Source organism: Berghia stephanieae, chromosome 14 (assembly GCF_034508935.2).
Source record: "Berghia stephanieae isolate SIO BIC M18660-M18661 chromosome 14, UCSD_Bste_1.3, whole genome shotgun sequence".
NCBI classification, from domain to species: domain Eukaryota; kingdom Metazoa; phylum Mollusca; class Gastropoda; order Nudibranchia; family Aeolidiidae; genus Berghia; species Berghia stephanieae.
The window spans coordinates 30,080,973-30,088,472 of record NC_088373.1 but is presented as its reverse complement, the minus strand read 5'-3'; positions in this window follow the sequence as shown (position 1 = coordinate 30,088,472).

Here is a 7,500-nt window from a genome sequence, read left to right as displayed (position 1 = left end):
GAGAGAGAGAGAGAGAGAGAGAGAGAGAGAGAGAGTGAGAGACTGAGAGAGAGTAAGAGAGATAGACAGAGAGAGAGGGAGAGACATAGATAGAGACAGAGAGAGAGAGAGAGTGAGAGAGATACTGAGAGAGACTGAGAGAGAGTGAGAGAGATAGAGAGAGAGAGTTAAACAGAGATAAAGAGAGAGAGAGACAGAGAGAGTGAGAGAGATACAGAGAGAGACAGAGAGAGTGAGAGAGACAGAGAGAGAAAGCGTGCGAGAGAAATAGAGTGAGAAAGAGAGACTAACATAGAGTGAGAGAGAGACAGAGACAGACGCAATGACTTCGATCGAGAATCGCACTCATTTAAATCAAGGGAAACAACCTAATAAACATTATGCATCTCAACGATTAACAAATTTATTGAGTTATCTCTCTTGGCACTTCAACTTAAAGAATTGCAATGCTTTTGCTGTTTCTTTATTTTTAAAAATATGTTTTGTCTTGTTTTGTTTTGCCTTTTAATGTTTTTGTTTCTGCTTTGTATTTGTTTATTGGTTTTTTTTTTGTTTTTCTTGTTTGTTCATTTATTTAATCTATTTATATTTTTTGTAGATCGAGTTTCATGTAAAATTAAAATAAGTGTATAGAGCGACGTGCACTTATTTAAAGGTCTGATAGCCCATTTCATTATGAGCTCATTGTTGTTATGGAAATCTTAAAAACTAGAGTTCTTTACCACAAGGTTAATCTAGGCCCATAATCGTGTTTACATGTCAGACATGCATCTATGTACACTTCGCTATGACGTCGTTTTGTGGCAATTCACTCAAAAATAAACTTGATTGGTACGAACCCTGATCTTTAACGTTCTATTTCTTAACTTTTTCCCCCTTTTTTTATTCATTATATCCGGTGATGTGGTCATGTGGTATGAGGCCCGCATTCGCATCGGAAGGTCTTGGGTTGGTTCCTCGATTGGCGCATATTTAGGTCCTTGGAAAATGTCTTTTAACTAACATTCTCCCATCGGACTCAAGAGTAAAATGAGTACCTGACCGTTAACAGAGCTTTAATAATTCTAAGTGAAGTTGATTCAACAATTTTAAATGTGACCCAACGTCTTAAAATGGTATTAAGTCGGGATGTTTAAATTGTTGAAAATTGAATTTAAAACTATCTGTGTCAGTCTTTGGTTTGGTTTATATATTTCATTGAGGAGAAGGATTACAGATTGTTAGAAAGACAGAAACCAACATTTCATTTTTAAAATATCAGTTTGGATTTAATTTGATTTTTTAGCATCTGGATTGTAGAATATCATGACTAGAGAGAGAGAGAGAGAGAGAGAGAGAGAGAGAGAGAGAGAGAGAGCGAGAGAGAGGGAGAGAGAGAGAGAGGGGGAGAGAAAGAGTGAGTGAGTGAGTGAATGAGCGAATGAGAGAATGAGTGTATGAGTGAATGAGTGAATGAGTGTATGAGTGATTTAGTGAACGAGTGAATGAGTGTATGAGTGAAATACTGAACGAATGAACGAGTGAACGAGTGAATGAGGGAATGTGTGAATTGGTGAATGAGTGAATGAGTGAATGATTGAATGAGTGAATGAGTGAACGAGTGAATGAGTGAATGAGTGGACGAAATACCAAATCATGAAGACCCATCTCTAATATTAGCCAGACAAGACACTGCCTGCTCTGAAATATATGACATGTATTTAAAATTTTCGCCAGAAAATGATCCTTAAAATACTGATACACAGAGAATTGATAAGACATGGAACGGGATGAAAAAAAAATGTTAGCTCGGGATAGAGAAGGATGGAAACTGTTTGTCTGGAGCATATAAACCCTGACTGAGGTTGAGAAAGCCAATTATTATGATGGTGAAGGCCCTCTTTCTGCTAAAAGTTTTCAAACCTGGGACTTACACAGTTCCAGGAATCAAAGTCTGTATATTTTTTATTACCAAGATGAGGCACTTCTTACTCTCTCCTTACCAGTCATTTTCAGGATTTTCCCCAAAACTTCACACCCAATTAACACAGAAAAAAAAAATTATCAATCAAACTCAATAACAGTAAAGATACTGCGATACATAATTTCTTTAGCGAAACTTGCTCTACAACACACTGTTCGTTTTCTTTAAATTTTATAATGCACAAAGGAAATATGAATAAGAAAAATGTTGGTTGTATCGTAACGAATGTGACGATTTTCTTATAGCTGGTATGGAGAGGGTTATAGGTCGATATTTTGAAGTACTAGCTTATTGGTCAAAATTTAAATACGTTTGTTTTTTTTGTTTTTTTTTTTTTTGTTTTTTTGTTTAGAACATCAGAAAAGAAATTCATTTTCCAAGTGTGACTCGTTTGCATTAGACAAATCTTGTTTTTGCCCATTTCAGAAGTCGGTCAAGCGAAGCCTGATAACCCTGAATCCAAGAAGACACAATACTAATGATAGCATTAGTCATTGTCGCTTCAATTCTCCCTTAGGCTATAATAATGAGTTGGAGAAGGGGGTGGGGGGGGGGAGGGGAGGTATCGACCTTGTTACATTCGTTAACTCAGAGTCTTCATAAAGTCATAGCCTGACCTTAGTCTTTGTAAATTCATGGCCTGACCTTAGTCTTCATAAACTCATGGCCTGACCTTAGTCTTTGTAAATTCGTAGTTTGACCTTAGATTTTGTAAACTCATAATCTGACAGTAGTCTTTGTAAACTCATAGTCTGACATTAGTCTTTGTATATTCATAGTTTAACCTTAGTCTTTGTTCACTTATAGTTTGACATTAGTTTTTGGAAACCGTGGCATATGTAAATTCATATTCTGACCTGAGTCACTGTAAACCCATAGCCTGACCTCGGCCTTCATAAATTCATACTGTGATCGTAGCCTTTGTAAACGCATAGCCTGACCGTCACCCCTGCAAAACTCATAACATGACAACGTCCAGAATATAAAGTTTCAATACAAGAAGTTAACCACTAAAAATGTCAACACTATGCAATAGTCAGATTAATATAGTCATTTGTCCTCTTGAAAACTTCTAGTAAAACAACTCACTTTTCACGTTCATTCGCCTTGAATTGTGATGTAATTTCTAGTCAAGTGTGAGATTCTGACTTTACTAAGGCAACGATCTGAACTGGCGTGTAGATATATGCCGGTTTTGCATCCGAACGCATAAAGGACTCTAGTTTAACATTGTTGTAATGGGCAATATTTTGGATCATTTTTGTTGTTGTTGAATTTTTCATCACTCAATCCTCTCCGGGCCTGCTGGCACTTGAGGCAATGCAAGGGATCTCCACCTGGTCCTGTCAGCAACTATTCTTGGGGCCATCTCGAGGGACAGACCTCTCTGTTTTAGGTCACTCTCTACGGTACGTTTACAAGTCTTCTTCTTGCGACCTCGCTTCCTGTTTGCCTAGGATGTCCATCGTAGATCATTTCTGATTAGTGTTATATAAGAATTCGACAGTTATGCCCCAATCATTGTCATCATTACCATATTCTCCTTTCAATAAGACTCTCCAGAGATTCCACCTCACCTCTCGCTCTCAGGTCCTCATTTGAGATTATGTTTCGCCAGAATATCTTGAAGATTCGTCGCAAAAAAAATTGTTTAAGAATGCTTCAAGTTTCTGGATGATACTCTCTGCTATCTTCCAACAATCTGATCCAAAGAGCAAAACGCTCAAGACATTTCTTGATTTTAAAAATCTTTATTTTAATGCTGGAATATAATCCCGTTGGTCTCCAATTTTTGTTTGAGGACAGCGAATGTCTGGTTTGCCTTACTGATTCTCGTTTTACATAATCTCTGCATTGCAGTCACCATCTGTTGTCAGTTTTCTGCCCAAGGACGTGAATTCTTGAATATCTTCTAGAGGATTTCCATCATTCATTGCAACAATGATCTCATTATACATTGGGTTATCAGACCAGAAAATAAACGCACGTCTATCTGAACCCACCCCTACATATCAGGTAACCAACTCGAAGAGTTCGGTCACTATAATTAAGGTAATCTTGTTGTTTTTCCCCATGTTTGAAATAGGCCAAGCCTGTGGTACAGCCTCGAGTCAGTAATCATAGAGACACGATATCCATTGCCAAAACTATCTTCATTCATCCGTTACGCGGGCTCTGGGAAGGGAATGTATTCACCTCGATCTTAACTCGTTCATTGTGGTACTCAAAGAAAAGGAAAAAACAACTACTTTAGATTTATACAGCGCAATATCCACTAAACGTGCTCAAAGCGCTTTACACCTGGTCCCTGACCAACAGGAACACGTAACATGTAGAACAAGACATGACGCCTGTTAGTCGATAATAGATTATTTTTTTTCGACATAGACAACGCTGTTACCGGTCAGATGTTCATTTAACGCATTAGTACGGTGAGAGAATGTGAGTAAAGAGCGTTTTCCAAGGACTCAACTATGAGCCGAGAGATTACTATTATTATCATCATCATCATCATCATCATCATCATCATCATCATCATCATCATCATCATCATCATCATTATCATCATCATCATCATCATCATCGTCGTTATTTATATAATTATTTTTGTTAGATATTATCAATATTATCGTTATTATTAAATCGTATTTTATTGTTCAATGTGACGCATTATCTTGACAACAGAGTCCATCACAAAAACAACAATAAAACGTACACAGTCATTTGATCATTAAACCACAATTAAGTTGCATGGCATACTTTTTGGTTGGCCATGTTCAACGTTTACATATATGCAGATCTGGCATTCGAACGCACTTATGGGCCTAGATTAAACATTGTTGTAATGAACAATATTTTGCGCTTTTTTTGGAGATCTCTATTACAACGATGAGCCCATAATGAATTGGGTTATCAGACCTTCAAACATATGCACGTCCCTTGTTCATATGATAAGAGTGGCTATATGAAAGAAATAATTAATCTTTTATTGTCCCATAAACAACACATTGCATTTTCCCAAGAATGAAGTGGTATGTTGAATCATGAGCACATTCGATCGGAGTGTTACAACACATTGCATTTTCCCAAGAATGATTTGGTATGTTGAATCATGAGCACATTGGATCGGAGTGTTACAACACATTGTATTTTCCCAGGAATGATTTGGTATGTTGAATCATCAGCAAATCGCATCGGAGTGTTACAACACATTGCATTTCAAAAAATGATTTGGTGTAATGGATCATGAGCACATTGGATCGGAGTGTTACAACACATTGCAAGTTCCATTCTCTACTATATGGCATGACATGACTGTCCATTTGTTTTCTACAGAGATGAAGGTTTTCACAGTTTTGTTTTTCGTGTGCTTCGTCCTGGCTGAGGAAAATGTTTTTACAACAACTTGTAACCAACATTTCTACACGGTGCCATATCGGGTGATTTAAAGTAGTAGTGATATTAGTAGTAGTAGTAGTAGTATAGTAGTATTAGTATAGTAGTAGTAGTAGTTAGTGGTGGAATAGTTGTAGTAGTAAGTAGTAGTAGTAGTAGTAGTAGTATGTAGTAGTAGTGCAGTAGTAGTGTAGTAGTAGTAGTAGTAGTAGTAGTAGTAGTAGTAGTAGTAGTAGGAATAGTTGTAGTAGTAGTAGTAGTAGTATAGTAGTAGTATAGTAGTATGTAGTAGTAGTAGTAGTAGTAGTAGTAGTAGTAGTAGTAGTTAGTAGTAGCAGTAGTAGTAGTAGTAGTAATATTAATAGTAATAGTTTTAGTAGTAGTAGTAGTAGTAGTAGTAGTAGTAGTAGTAGTAGTAGTAGTAGTAGTAGTAGTGGTAGTAGTAGTAGGAATAGTTGTAGTAGTAGTTAGTAGTAGTAGTAGTAGTAGTAGTAGTAGTAGTAGTAGTAGTAGTAGTAGTAGTAGTAGTAGTAGTTGTAGTAGTAGTAGTAGTAGTAGTATTAAGCTTCGCAGTCCAAATGACGATTGCTGAGAATTGTGTGATTCAGTCATGGTCGATAAGTATAGCTGCTCTGTCCATCTCTGTTGTTAATTGTTTCCATTGGTCACGGTCCTGGGCCAGAGTTTTGAGGCTGTCAAGATCTTGTTGTGACTTCAGTACGGAGGGCACTGCAGTATTTCTTAGTTCTTCAGCCGATTAGTTCTGCCTCATCTAAATCCAGCAATTTGTTATATGTTGAGAGATCCTGGTTCAGGTATTTACTTGTGGTTTAAATTCTGTATAATTTAAAAACCCCTGTCTACAAGTAGTTGGCTCACCTTTAAAATTTTCATGATGTTTTTGATTATCCGTGATAAATTTATACCATAATCGACTCAGTTCACACTCAGCAATTGGATTCAACAGTCTGATGTCACTTCCGCCCAGCAAAGAGCAGTTTGGTTCTAAAAAAGAAAATCGGTACTTTTTATTCTACATGCTGGCTTCAACTTTATCCAATGTCATGTGATGAGAATGTATAAAAGTCAAAACATGATCAGATTTATAATGTTTTTTTTTCTCCTCTGTATACATTTTTATGCTCCTCGGAGAAGTATTTCATTTGGGCGGCCGCCATATTTTCGTTAGTTTAGAATCAGTTACTAAGTTACAATGCGTCCTTACGAGGGAAGTGACGTCACGACCGTGAATCCTATTTTTTTGATGATGGAACACAATCAAAGTCCCCTCTTCAATACTACAATCTTAATTTTTATATTATTTATACCTTACCTATACAACCTAATCCAAATTATAACCTCCATCCTATTTTTCCAAAAGTAATATCCTATGATTTACCTCCCCTACCACCATAGGAAAATCGTCAGTTTTTTACGATGCAGCCAATATTTATTTCTTTTTCTGATTTCATGTTGTTATAGTTATAGCTATAAGAACTCGACACTGTGTCGCAGAGCTCATCTTTCTGGACAAAATATAGAATATTCTCATTGCTATTCGAAAAAAAATCTACTTTTGTGTTGAATGAGTATGAAGTTTTGGGTAAAAAATGAAAATACCAGCTAAGGAGATAGTTAAGTACTTTTTTGCACAAGGCTCTGAAATTTGAATTCATGCTAAAAAGGTGAAACCATTTTTCTTACGTGTCGTTTAGTAAAAGAATGAGTATAAATCTTGAGGTTTAAATAAATAACCAATAAAAATTAAATTTTTCTGATTATTTTTGCCTTCAATCAATCATAATTTTAGTGTGTTAGTACGGTTCTTGCTATCTGCTAATTTTTTAGGATTGTATGATATACATGTGCGTGTGTGTGTACGTGTGTGTGTGTGTGTGTGTGTGTGTGTGTGTGCCTTTGTTGAAATTCTAAGACCATTACATTGAAGAGCGCCTTTGAGGACCTCGGTGGATGTTTAGCGCTATAAATAAGAATTATATTATTATTATTATTATTATTATTATTATTATTATTATTTATTATTATTTTATTATTATTATTATTATTATTATTATTATTATATTTTATAATAATAATAATAATAAATAATAATAATAATAAATAATAATAATAATAATTAT